Here is a 14,841-nt window from a genome sequence, read left to right on the forward strand (position 1 = left end):
CAAACTCCTGGAATTACTACATTCCATTGGCTGTAAAGTCAACCCCAAAAAGGCCCAGATATTGGAAGAAAAGGTGGTATATTTGGGTACTATCATCACACACGGCAAACGCGAGATTGAGCACAAAAGAATTGACTCGATCGCTAAATTGCCCCTTCCCCAGAACGTTTCAGCCCTCCGGTCATTTTTAGGACTGGTTGACTACTGCCGAAACCACATTGACGGTTTCGCCAGCAAGGCAGCGCCCCACTCAGACCTCCTAAAGAAAGGAGCTCCCTGGGAGTGACTTCCGCAGCATACGGATGCTGTGGAATCATTAAAACAGGCGCTCATAGCCGCCCCCGCACTACAAGTTCCCGACCCGCTTTCCCCTTACGCCATAGAGGTAGCGACCACAGACCGCACCCTTTCAGCCGTGCTCCTGCAGGAACGGCACGACCAGTTAAGACCCGTGGCTTATGCCTCCCGAATTCTAGATGCTGTGGAGCAGGGATTTTCAGCCTGTGAGAGGCACCTGCTCGCAGTTTTCTGGGCAGTCCAGTACTTCTCATACATTACCGGACTGAACCCCATCACCATTTTGACCGAGCACACCCCCACCCAACTTTTACTAGACGGACGACTTAAAGACGGTACCGTCAGCCAAATCCGTGCTGCTAGGTGGACCCTTCTCTTACAAGGACGGGACATCACAGTCAAACGGACCAAGCCACACACATACTTAGCGGACAATCTACAGTACCCCGGAACCCCCCATGAGTGTGAAATCATCTCGCCCCACCATAATACAGGCCCCTTTATTGCGAAAACATCCCCCAGAAAACTAGCCACTCCATCTCAAAGCCCCCCTCACCCGGACACGTGAGATCCCATTAGGATCTATGTGGATGGATCTTCCACAGTCCTGGATGGGCAACGCATAACAGGTTGTGGGATTTATGTGGAGGACGCGCAGGGACGTGCCCTCGAAGAAATCGCATTAAAATTACCCGGGCACTTAGGCGCGCAGGCAGCAGAGCCTGCGGCCATCGCTTACATTATAGAGCACCCTGATTCCTTCCCCAGCCCAGCAGACATATATTCAGACAGTCTATACGTTTGCAACAGCCTCACCGAATTTCTACCTCTCTGGGAAACAAGAGGATTTGTTTCCGCAGATGGAAAACCCCTCCCCTCAGCCCCATTACTCCGCCATATTCTGGAAAAGGCCAAGAACAGGACTTTTGGCATTATAAAAGTCCGCAGCCACCATCGTTCCTCCCCCCCTGGAAATGTAAAAGCCGACGCGCTGGCTAAAGCAGGATCCAGGCATGGGTACTTTTGGAAGCCCTCCGAAAGCGCCCCAGTGAGTGCGCCAGCGAGTGCAGTTCAGGTTGCGCAGACTAGGATCGAAGATCTAGTAGAGGCCCAGAAGCAGGATAGTGCTCTCACTGAGTTCGTGAAAGGGAAGTTTCCAGCCTCATATGAAAGGTACAGAAATGCAATAAACACACATGTGGTGCTAAAGGACACCCTTTATGTAGTTCCTGAGCAGGATAGGAACCAAATAATCTGTTTATTCCATGATGGTCATGGACACCAGGGAATCGGACCCACCGCAGCCCACCTCAAACAGCTTTGTTGGTGGCCAAATCTCAAAGAGGATGTATCCCATTACATTGAGAATTGCCTCATCTGCGCTCAGAACAACCCAGATAGATATGCCAAAAAGGCACAACTCAGCCACACCCGACCCGCTAACGGCCCCTGGACTAACCTCCAGATCGATTTTATAGGTCCATTACCCCCTTTGCAGGAATGGCTATAAATACGTTCTGGTGGTCATAGACACTTTCACAAAGTGGGTGGAAGCATTTCCAGCCCGCACCAACACCGTGAAAACCACAGTCAAAATCCTAACCCACCACATTTTTACAAGGTGGGAACTCCCCCGCAGTATTGAATCGGACCAAGGTTCTCACTTTACGGGACGGGTCATGCAGAACGTCCTCACAATATTTGGTATAACCCAAAAATTTCACATTGCGCACCACCCACAGTCGAGTGGTATAGTGGAGCACATGTATCGGACCCTAAAAACCACCCTTAGAAAAATGGTCCAGCAGAACAACACCACTTGGGATTCTGTCCTCCCCTTTGCGCTGATGTTTTTGCGTAACACTGTTTCCACCTCCACAGGCTACACCCCACACACCCTCATGACCGGACGCCCCATGAAATGGACAGAGTACTTGTTAAGTTTAGACCTGACCAGCCCTGAAGTTACGGCACTCACCCACGAGAAAGCCGTTGGACAATTACTTGTAAATGTTAAAACGGCTCAGTTAGCAGCCGCTGTTAAATTGGGCATTAAAAAGAAACAGAGCAAGGCCTGTTTTGCTGAGGCAGTACATGCAACGGAGTATAATACAGGACAACAAGTGATGTTGTTTGTGTATAACCCCAGCACATTTCTGTCTCCGAAATACTCGGGTCCGTACTCCATTACGGATAAAGTAAGCCCATCGGTATATAAAATCAAATACAAAAATGGTAAGACTGCGTGGTTTCACATAAACCAGCTAAAGGCTTATGGAGCACAGTCAAACCACGCCCACCACATCATGCTTGACGCAGCAGACCAAACCCCGCCCACAGCCAACGTGACCACACCAACCCCCTCCACATCCAGCCCAGACACGGACTCGCCCCCGACTCCACCCACGATCTTTACGCTCCGCCCCGGAATGGCCACAGACTGCAGCAGCAGAGACAGCGACTGTGATTCTGACGACAGCCACAGCACGCCTCCCTACTATCCTGGTCCCACACCCAGCGACTCCGAGTTCAACTCCAGTGATCCCTTCCTATCACTTTCTTAAACAAACCACACCACCGACCACCGAACCACACGGACGACCCCGACTTTATCCCCACACAACTTGACGAACGCCATTGGCACCGCGACAACTCCTACAGACTCGTCCGCAACGACGAGAGCAACTCCAACTCATACCACGCAGCCCTCTCAACATTAATTCACTCCAGAATTTGGCACCCGGGAGAAGGGGACGACCCCGAGTCAGACCCCCAATCCGCCAACCCCTTTGCGACCCTGTTCGCAACAGAGAACTGAGGTGTCCACATGATGATTTAAGGGAGACACTTGGTGAAAAGTGTTGTCTTTCCTGATGGAACCTGCAGGATGTTTTGCTGTTGTTTGTATGTTTGTTTAAATGTTGTTCGTCCGACAGGAGAATTTTCTCACCGCCACACACCCATTCACCTGAAACTTTTTAGCTCTTTCCAAATCCCCCACCGCGGCCAGACGCTTGTTCAGCGGTACCAACTTGTCCACAGATACCTGGTCAACAGACCAGACGCTCGTTCAATGGAACTAGCTTGTCCACAGATACCACAATGGTAACAACTTGTCCACAGATACCTGGTCAACAGACCAGACGCTTGTTCAGCGGAACTAGCTTATCTGCAGATACCTGGTCAGCAGACCACACGCTCGTTCAGAGGAACTAGCTTTTCAGCTGGTACTGGTCCAAGTGCCAGACGCCCGTTCTGATTCGAGGGTAGAAGCACAGCACTAGCTTTTCAGCTGGTACTGGTTCAAGGCCAGACGCCCATTCTGGTTTGACGGGAGAATCACAGCAGCAACCCCACCATGATGACTATATTTTTGCCTGTTCTTGTCGGTTGCTCAGGCAGTGGAGAAACGGCGTGAGACCCGCCCTGCCTGGGGACCCCCCCGCTGGTCAAAAACGCTCGGGTAGGGGACATACGGTATTGGTAGCCGTCCTACCCTGGGGACTCCATCCAAATCTTACCCGTCGCGGCCCATACGCACCTCATTCGACCTTTTCCTTTCAAAACAGTTTTATTTATTTAGGCGACCCTTGGGTTGCTGCCTCATGCTATTTACATCCAGGAACATTTGGATGATAAACTTAGCACTGGTTCACCATTGGGAAGTGTGCCGTGACCTAACATTTGTTTTGAAAAAAAAAATGGGGGGGAAAGTCACATATAGTGACCAATTATAAGGGTTTAATTGGCCCCAAGAAGGACAGACACACTAACATACCGGATATTATACCAAGGTAGTTACAGATACTATGCTTGTTTTACAGAACTCCAGAAGCTCCAGGGCCGGAGAAAACAGAGAACACAAAGCAAGAAAAAGAAAGAGGACAGCCATGAGGACTTCTTTCATCGTGATCAAGAATTTTATACTGAACATTTGGTTGCGCGGGAACGCGGACCCCATTACTCCAAACCCCTCTGCCGCTAATGTTTCACTGCCCCGCAGTACCGAGGGCCCAGTCACCAACCACGCTGCATTATCCTGGTGTGCCAAGTTCATAACTTGGTACTCCCTATCGTACATCATTGAGGTACTGTTGGCATTGGCTATACTCAGTTGTGCAGTACAGACCATGCGCCTCCGGAAGTGGAAAAGGAGAGCGTACCGCGCTCGAACCCCGGTCTATCGGATCCGATCCCCTATATTCGGTTATGACCAGACCCCAGACCCCCACAACCTATAAAACAAAAAATAAAGAACAAGCACTTGCATTTTTCTGTAAATAAAAGATGTACAAAACTGCCAGTAACAAACAAATGCATGATCCTGCGCTTGACTGCCAAGCCAGGAAAGAGTATATTGAATGTTGTAATTGTTGTTGTATGTTTAGAGAGATAGGATGATGCAATGCTTGATGAGTGTATTTAGGTAAAATTAGAGGTTCCAAGTTTTTATTTTTTTAGATGCATGCCCCTGCCTGACATAGCGCCCTCAAGAATTGTTTAGGTAAATTTTTGTGCATAGCTAAGGTCAGAGTAGTGGCCATGTAGGAGGTGTCCCCCCCCCAGTTAGGGAACGGAAAGGACAAAATTTATGTGATCCTTCACGCTTCGCGTTAGGATCACAAGGAGGGTCTGTAGCCACCTAAAATGGATGAATCCCTATTAATTTGGCCAAAACCCGATTTAAAATGGCTAACCGAAAAGGCTGATGGGAAAAGCAGCCAACAGGACACAAACGGACAGCTGCAGACAGAATAGCGTATTCGGATCTGGGGAAGTCGGCCCAGATCGATACCTAAGACTATTAGCAGCACATCAACACAGACATCTGCAGTTTAATCGGCTATCCCCGGGAACAATTGCAACATATTAGCAATTGAATGCCGGGCCAGACCTTTCGGCGCCAGCAGTGGCCGAAACAAAGACAGGTGAACGACCACCCCCCCGATCGAGGAATCGCCCCATTATTGGAGCATATCGAACCCAGTGATTGGGAACAAGTCCAATCACTTGGGACTCAGGGTCAAGGGCCACCCCGAGAGGCGGGAAGCCCCTGGGCCCTATAAAGTGAGGGGCCAAGTTCAGATCGCTCTCGCTCTCCCTTCTTCACCTGCTCGCAACCTTCGCAAGAAACTTCGACAAAGAACCGTAAGTCTGATTCCAGCGATCGCTACCCGATAGAGATTCCTAGCAATCGACCCGTATCAGCCTTTTGAATCTCGCAGGCCAGATCCAATTCGATAAACTATTCGTTTCTCTGACCTGGTGGGCCATCTCCTAAAGTTAAGTATTGGCCAGTAGTGGTAGGTTTTGATATAGATAGTAGGATTATTGTGTAAGTATCTATTGCTGTACATAATAAATGACCGTTGATTTCAATCTTACTAAGCGGTGTGCTGACTTATTAATCATAACTCGAGCTTGAACCAGGTGGCGGTATCAGAAAGATACCTGGCGACTCGTGAGCAAAGGTGACATAATCAGATCTAATAAAACTAAGGCTAAAAAGAGCAACAAGACGTAGTTGAATCTAAACTGAGGCTTTATTAGTATCAGATGTGTGGCCTCCCACAGCAGCTGGCGAAATGGCTGCGAGCTGGAGGCCACGCATATTTATAACCCGCCTCCTGGGCAGAGATAGCTTGCAGGGGCCACAGGTGAACCTATAGTGCAGGTTCTACCATACAACCCCTAATATCAGAACACAGTGGTTTACCACATTCACCCCCTGTTAAAATTGAGTCTGGTGGGGGTGGTGGATAACTATATACAATTAGCAATTTTTAATATTTACAGAGCAGTAAAAAAATGTCTCTTGGCATCCGGCGGGTCGATCAGAGGTTCAGCCGGTCCAGTGCCTTGATGGTTCTTTGAGATCGACGAAGTGGTGACGGCGATGTTGGCGCTGTCGTGGTTGAAGTTGACTCCGGGAGCGTGCCGGAATCCTCTTCATCAACGGGGGTGGGCAGGGGGAGGACGGACGGTCCTAGGGGGGGTGATGGGAGCGGCGGGGGAGGGGAGGGTGGTGCCGGGGGCGACGGGGGTGGTGTGGGGGTGGAACCTGCTGGTGCCAGGTCCCTGAGGGAGACGGTATCCTGGCGGCTGTCGGGGAACGCCACGTCGGCGTACTGTGGGTTTGCATGGAGCAGGTGCACCCTTTCCACCAACGGATCCGCCTTGTGGAGCCGCACATGTTTACGGAGAAGCACGGTTCCCGGAGCTGTACGCCAAGTTGGGAGCGAGACCCTGGATGTGGACTTCCTGGGGAAGGCAAAAAGTCATTCATGTGGTGTACTGTTAGTAGCAGTGCAGATGAGCGAATGGAATGTAGTGCATCAGGGAGGACCTGTTTCTAGAGGGAGGTTGGGAGGTTTCTGGACCGCAGGGCCAGCTGGATGGCCCTCCATACCGTCCCATTCTCCCTTTCTATCTGTCCGTTTCCCCGGGGGTTGTAGCTTGTCATTCTGCTGGAGGCGATACCCCTGCTGAGCAGGAACTGATGTAGCTCATCACTCATGAATGAGAATCCCCAATCACTGTGGATGTAGGCGGGGAAGCCGAACAGAGTGAAGATAGAATTAAGGGCTTTAATAACGGTGGCAGACGTCATGTCGGGGCATGGGATGGCGAAGGGAAACCGGGAGTATTCATTGATCACACTGAGGAAATATGTGTGGCGATCGGAGGAGGGGCGGGGGCCTTTGAAATCCACGCTGAGGTGTTCAAAAGGGCGGGAGGCCTTCACCAGGGGCGCGAGGTCCGGCCGGTAGAAGTGCGGCTTGCACTCCGCACAGACCTGGCAGTCCCTGGTGATTGTCTGTACTTCCTCGATGGAGATGGGCAAATTTTGTGCCTTAATGAAATGGTACAACCGAGTGACCCCGGGGTGACAAAGGCTGTCGTGCAGGGTCTGGAGTCGGTCTACTTGTGCGCTGGCACTTGTACCTCAGGATAGGAGTAGAAGCCAGGTATTTCTAATACAACTAATATAGGTAAAAGATAGCTGTTTCAGCGTAAATATTAAGCCCCAGTTTTAAATTAAGGATTGAAGAGACACATATTCTGCAAATTGATTTTACATAGTTTTAAAGTAACACCGAAGTCTGATGAAACAGACAGTTTGAATACATTTTTCAAGTCAGTGTCCAAGGTCAGAGAAGAACATAGAACATAGAACGATACAGCGCAGTACAGGCCCTTCGGCCCATGATGTTGCACCGAAACAAAAGCCATCTAACCTACACTATGCCATTATCATCCATATGTTTATCCAATAAACTTTTAAATGCCCTCAATGTTGGCGAGTTCACTACTGTAGCAGGTAGGGCATTCCACGGCCTCACTACTCTTTGCGTAAAGAACCTACCTCTGACCTCTGTCCTATATCTATTACCCCTCAGTTTAAAGCTATGTCCCCTCGTGCCAGCCATTTCCATCCGCAGGAGAAGGCTCTCACTGTCCACCCTATCCAACCCCCTGATCATTTTGTATGCCTCTATTAAGTCTCCTCTTAACCTTCTTCTCTCCAACGAAAACAACCTCAAGTCCATCAGCCTTTCCTCATAAGATTTTCCCTCCATACAAGGCAACATCCTGGTAAATCTCCTCCGCACCCGCTCCAAAGCCTCCACGTCCTTCCTATAATGCGGTGACCAGAACTGTACGCAATACTCCAAATGCGGCCGTACCAGAGTTCTGTACAGCTGCAACATGACCTCCTGACTCCGGAACTAAATCCCTCTACCAATAAAGGCCAACACTCCATAGGCCTTCTTCACAACCCTATCAACCTGGGTGCCAGCTTTTAGGGATCTATGAACATGGACACCTAGATCCCTCTGCTCATCCACACTTCCAAGAACTTTACCATTAGCCAAATATTCCGCATTCCTGTTATTCCTTCCAAAGTGAATCACCTCACACTTCTCTACATTAAACTCCATTTGCCACCTCTCAGCCCAGCTCTGCATCTTATCTATATCCCTCTGTAATCTGCTACATCCTTCCACACTATCGACAACGCCACCGACTTTAGTATCGTCTGCAAATTTACTCACCCACCCTTCTGCACCTTCCTCTAGGTCATTGATAAAAATGACAAACAGCAACAGATCCTTGTGGTACTTCACTTGTAACTGAACTCCATTCTGAACATTTCCCATCAACCACCACCCTCTGTCTTCTTTCAGCTAGCCAATTTCTGATCCACATCTCTAAATCACCCTCAATCCCCAGCCTCCGTATTTTCTGCAATAGCCTACCGTGGGGAATCTTATCAAACGCTTTGCTGAAATCCATATACACCACATCAACTGCTCTACCCTCGTCTACCTGTTCAGTCACCTTCTCAAAGAACTCGATAAGGTTTGTGAGGCATGACCTACCCTTCACAAAGCCATGCTGACTATCCCTGATCATATTATTCCTATCTAAATGATTATAAATCTTGTCTCTTATAATCCCCTCCAAGACTTTACCCACTACAGACGTGAGGCTCACCGGTCTATAGTTGCCGGGGTTGTCTCTGCTCCCCTTTTTGAACAAAGCGACCACATTTGCTATCCTCCAGTCCTCTGGCACTATTCCTGTAGCCAATCATGACATAAAAATCAAAGCCAAAGGTCCAGCAATCTCTTCCCTGGCCTCCCAGAGAATCCTAGGATAAATCCCATCAGGACCCGGGGACTTATCTATTTTCAGCCTGTCCAGAATTGCCAACACCTCTTCCCTACGTACCTCAATGCCATCTATTCTATTAGCCCGGGGCTCAGCATTCTCCTCCACAACATTATCTTTTTCCTGAGTGAATACTGACGAAAAACATTCATTTAGTATCTCGCCTATCTCTTCAGACTCTACACACAACTTCCCATCCCTGTCCTTGACTGGTCCTACTCTTTCCCTAGTCATTCGCTTATTCCTGACATACCTATAGAAAGCCTTTGGGTTTTCCTTGATCCTACCTGCCAAATACTTCTCATGTCCCCTCCTTGCTCGTCTTAGCTCCCTCTTTAGATCCTTCCTCGCTACCTTGTAACTATCCATCACCCCAACTGAAACTTCACACCTCATCTTCACATAGGCCTCCTTCTTCCTCTTAACAAGAGATTCCACTTCTTTGGTAAACCACGGTTCCCTCGCTCAACGCCTTCCTCCCTGCCTGACCGGTACATACTTATCAAGAACACGCAGTAGCTGATCCTTGAACAAGCTCCACTTATCCAGTGTGCCCAAAACTTGCAGCCTACTTCTCCACCTTATCCCCCCCAAGCCACATCTAATGGCATCATAATTGCCCTTCCCCCAGCTATAACTCTTGCCCTGCGGTGTATACTTATCCCTTTCCATCATTAACGTAAACGTCACCGAATTGTGGTCACTGTCCCCAAAGTGCTCTCCTACCTCCAAATCCAACAACTGGCCTGGTTCATTACCCAAAACCAAATCCAACGTGGCCTCGCCTCTTGTTGGCCTGTCAACATATTGTGTCAGGAAACCCTCCTGCACACACTGTACAAAAAACGACCCATCTAATGTACTCGAACTATATCTTTTCCAGTCAATATTTGGAAAGTTAAAGTCTCCCATAATAACTACCCTGTTACTTTCGCTCTTATCCAGGATCATCCTCGCCATCCTTTCCTCTACATCCCTAGAACTATTTGGAGGCCTACAGAAGACTCCCAACAGGGTGACCTCTCCTTTCATGTTTCTAACCTCAGCCCATACTACCTCGGAAGATGAGTCCCCATCGAGCATCCTCTCCGCCACCGTAATACTGCTCTTGACTAGCAGCGCCACACCTCCCCCTCTTTTGCCTCCTTCTCTGAGCTTACTAAAACACCTAAACCCCGGAACCTGCAACATCCATTCCTGTCCCTGCTCTATCCATGTGTCCGAAATGGCCACAACATCGAAGTCCCAGGTACCAACCCATGCTGCCAGTTCCCCTACCTTGTTTCGTATACTCCTGGCATTGAAGTAGACACACTTCAAACCACCTACCTGAACACTGGCCCCCTCCTGCGACGTCAAATCTGTGCTCCTGGCCTCTATACTCTCATTCTCCCTTACCCTAAAACTACAATCCAGGTTCCCATGCCCCTGCTGCATTAGTTTAAACCCCCCCAAAGAGCACTAACAAATCTCCCCCCCAGGATATTTGTGCCCCTCAGGTTCAGATGTAGACCATCCTGTCTGTAGAGGTCCCACCTTCCCCAGAAAGAGCCCCAGTTATCCAGAAATCTGAATCCCTCCCGCCTGCACCATCCCTGTAGCCACGTGTTTAATTGCTCTCTCTCCCTATTCCTCATCTCACTATCACGTGGCACGGGCAACAACCCAGAGATAACAACTCTGTTTGTTCTAGTTCTGAGCTTCCATCCTAGCTCCCTGAAAGCCTGCCTGACATCCTTGTCCCCTTTCCTACCTATGTCGTTAGTGCCAATGTGGACCACGACTTGGGGCTGCTCCCCCTCCCCCCTAAGGACCCGGAAAACACGATCTGAGACATCACGTACCCTTGCACCTGGGAGGCAACATACCAAACGTGAGTCTCTCACGCTCCCACAAAATCTCCTATCTGTGCCCCTGACTATCGAGTCCCCAATTACTAATGCTCTGCTCCTCTCCCCCCTTCCCTTCTGAGCAACAGGGACAGACTCCGTGCCAGAGGCCCGTACCCCATGGCTTACCCCTGGTAAGTCCCCCCCCCCACAAGTATCCAAAGCGGTATACTTGTTTCTCAGGGGAACGACCGCAGGGGGTCCCTGCACTGACTGCTTCTTCCCAGTCCCTCTCACAGTTACCTATCTATCTCCAATCTTTGGTGTAACTAATTCCCTGAAGCTGCTATCTATGACCCCCTCTGCCTCCCGAATGATCCGAAGTTCTTCCAACTCCAGCTCCAGTTCCCTAACTCGGTCTTGGAGGAGCTGGAGATGGCAGCACTTCCTGCAGGTAAAATCAGCAGGGACACTAACGGCATCCCTCACCTCAAACATCCTGCAGGAGGAACATTGCACTCCCTTCCCTGCCATCCCTCTAACTTTCTACCAAGATCTGGCTAACAACTAAATTAAATTTTAAAAAAAAATAATTATAATAATAATAAAATATGGTACTTACCTCACACCAATGGATTTTATTATTAGGTTAGAGGAGGAGGGCGGGTGGGAGACACTACACGTGTAGTGTCTCGGGTTTCCTCTCCACCAGAATTTATTGGTGAGGGTCTTCCCAGAAGTCCGCGGGTCGAACTTCCTGTTCCCGCCTTAAACACTGAAAAAATTTTTAAAACAGCGAAGAGGAACCGAAAACGGGACCAGGTAAGACCCATGACAACATTTCCTGATAAGATAACATGAAGGCTCCATTATTATAATAGCCTGAACCACATTCCATAACTTATAAGGCTGAAACATTTTAGATTATTGGTGTAGTTTTAAAATGGACAGTTTACAAGACATCAAATCAAATATATATTTGATTCCAACTTTCTCAAAACATAACAATTTCATAGAAGCAGCAGAATTCACTTTGATAAATTGAAACAGACTTTGATTTATATTTTGTAAGTCATTTGCAATAGCCAAGCCAGCATATTTTGGCTTTGATAAAGCACCATATTGCATTCTTTAACATACACAAGTATGTAGATACGCAACAATTAGAAGTAATGTTACATATTGAAGATGGACGGCTTGCCGTCAAATCAAATGTGTTTGAGTCTAACCCAAACCAATTTGGATTATATTGGGGTGTGATTAGAAGACTTAAGACAGATATGAAAGTGTATAACTGAAGAAGTTTCGGCCCGCCGTTTTGAGTTTTGAGTTTTTTTTAGTTTGAGTTTTAGTTTGGGGTTTAGGTGTAGATTTTTTTTTAGGTAAATTGGGAGGGTAGGTTTTTTGTGGATAGTTTGTTAGTTTTTGTTTTGTTGGTTTGAAGTTGAAGATTAGCTCTCTCTCTCGCTCTTTTTCATATTTCATTTTCAGACTTTGGCTTTTTGAAAGTTATTGTCGAGCTGTCTGCCTAAGCAAGAAGATAATGTCTGTGATTCTTTTGAAAGCTTCAAATTGTCTACGAATTGCCTTTTAAATGACTTTCAAATTGTAATCAATAGAAGACGAATAAAACAATTCTTATTGGCACCTGAGAAGTCTTAACTTAAATTTCCACTGAGTTCCATTAATCGCAAAGTGCTGCTGAAACCGAATGGTAGAAATCCTTCAATAGGGCGGCTGGGGGCTCGTTGAGTTTGTCAGGGCGATACTTAATCTCGTAATTATAGGTGGAGAGCTCGATTCTCCACCGCAAGATTTTATCATTTTTGATCTTGCCCCGCTGTGTGTTGTTGAATATGAAGGCTACCAACCATTGGTCAGTGAGGAGAGTGAATCTCCTGCCGGCCAGGTAATGCCTCCAATACCGCACAGCCTTAACGATAGCCGGGGCCTCCTTTTCGACGGATGAGTGCTGAATTTCGGAGGCATGGAGGGTGCGGGAAAAGAATGCCACGCGTCTGCCTGCCTGTTTGAGGGTGGCGGCAAGGGCGACGCCCGATCCGTCGCTTTCTATTTGGAAAGGAAGTGTTTTGTCTACAGCATGCATTCCAGCTTTGGCAATAGCAGCTCTGATCCGGGCGAAAGACTGTTGGGCCTTGGCCTTCAGGGGGATATGAGTGGACTGTATGAGTGGGCGGGCCTTGTCTGCATAGTTTGGGACCCACTGCGCGTAATATGAGAAGAACCCCAGGCAGCGTTTGAGGGCGCTGGAACAGTGGGGGAGGGAGAGCTCCATGAGGGGGCGCATGCAGTCGGGGTCGGGCCCCAGAACTCCGTTCTGGACCACATAGCCGAGGATGGCTAAGCGGTTTGTGCGGAACACACACTTCTCCTTGTTATACGTGAGGTTGAGGAGAGTGGCGGTGCGGAGAAATTTAGCGAGGTTGGCATCATGGTCCTGCTGGTCATGGCCGCAAATGGTCACATTGTCTAGGTACGGAAACGCGGCCCGCAAGCCGTATCGGTCGACCATTCAGTCCATCTCTCTTTGGAAGACCAAAACCCCATTGGTGGCGCCGAAGGGGACCCTAAGGAAGTTATATAGCCGGCCGTCTGCCTCGAAGGCGGTGTATGGCCGGTCCAATTTACGGATGGGGAGCTGGTGGTAAGCAGATTTCAGGTCCACCATTGAGAAGACCCAGTACTGTGCAATCTGGTTAACCATGTCAGATATGTATGGGAGGGGGTACGCGTCGAGCTGCGTGTACCTGTTGATGGTCTGGCTGTAGTCCACGACCATTCGGTTTTTTTTCCCCAGACTTAACCACTACCACTTGAGCTCTCCAGGGGCTGTTGCTGGCCTCGATGACGCCCTCCCGAAGCAACCGCTGGACCTTGGACCTGATGAAGGCCTTATCCTGGGTGCTGTACCGTCTGCTCCTGGTGGCGACGGGTTTGCAATCTGGAGTTAGATTGGCAAAGAGGGAAGGAGGATCGGCCTTTTGGGTCGCAAGGCCGCACACAGTGAGGGGTGGTAAGGGTCCGCCGAATTTACGGGCCAGGCTCTGGAGGTTGCACTGGAAGTCCAGGCCGAGGATAAGTGCAGCGCAGAGGTTAGGGAGGAAGTAGAGGCGAAAGCCGTGGAACTCTACGCTTTGGACTGTGAGCGTGACCATGCAGTACCCCTGGATCGCTACGCGATGGGATCCGGAGGCCAGGGAGATACTTTGATTAGTAGGGTGTACCTTAAGGGAGCAGCACCTTACCGTATTTGGATGAACAAAGCTCTCGGTGCTCCTGGAGTCCAGTAGGCAGGAGGTCACATGGCCGTTGACTTTCACGCTAGTGGATGCGTTGGTCAGATTATGTGGTCGGGACTGGTCGATTGCCATGGAGGCTAGCCGTGGTTGATCATTGGGTAGTAAGGCGGCCGTTGAGTTAAGGTCCTGGAAAGCCATTGGTATCTATGTGCCGCGAGGTGGACAAGATGGCGGCGCCCGGAGATCCTGGGGATTACAAAATGGCGGCACCCATGGAATGTATGTTGCGGGGGTGGATCAAGATGGCGGCGACCATGAAATGCACATGTTGTGCGGGGGAGAAGATGGCGGCGCCCATTGGTCGCACATGGCCTGGGGAGGAGATTGTCCGGGGTGACCGCGGCCGCTGAGCGAGCCTGGCACACCGCAGCGAAGTGGCCCTTCTTTCGCAGGCCTTACAAAGGGCAGCGCGGGCCGGGCAGCGTTAGCTGGGGTGTTTTTGCTGGCCGCAAAAATAGCATCGGGGCCCCCCAGAGATCACTGGCTGGCGCGTAGCGCAGGCTCATTGGGTGGGTAGCGCCCCCACTGGGGCGGCTGCATGTGGGGCCCATGAAGAGTAGGAGGAGTGGGCTGCGTGATTGGGGGCGTAGGACTGGACATTGCGCAGGGCGACCATCATGAAGAGCGCCAGTGTTTTAGTCTCTGCGAGGTCGCGCGTGGCCTGTTCTAGGAGCCACTGCCTGATAACATCAGAACCAATCCCAGTTACAAAAGCGTCC

The sequence above is a fragment of the Scyliorhinus torazame genome, chromosome 21, assembly GCF_047496885.1.
Source record: "Scyliorhinus torazame isolate Kashiwa2021f chromosome 21, sScyTor2.1, whole genome shotgun sequence".
Taxonomy (NCBI): Eukaryota; Metazoa; Chordata; class Chondrichthyes; order Carcharhiniformes; family Scyliorhinidae; genus Scyliorhinus; species Scyliorhinus torazame.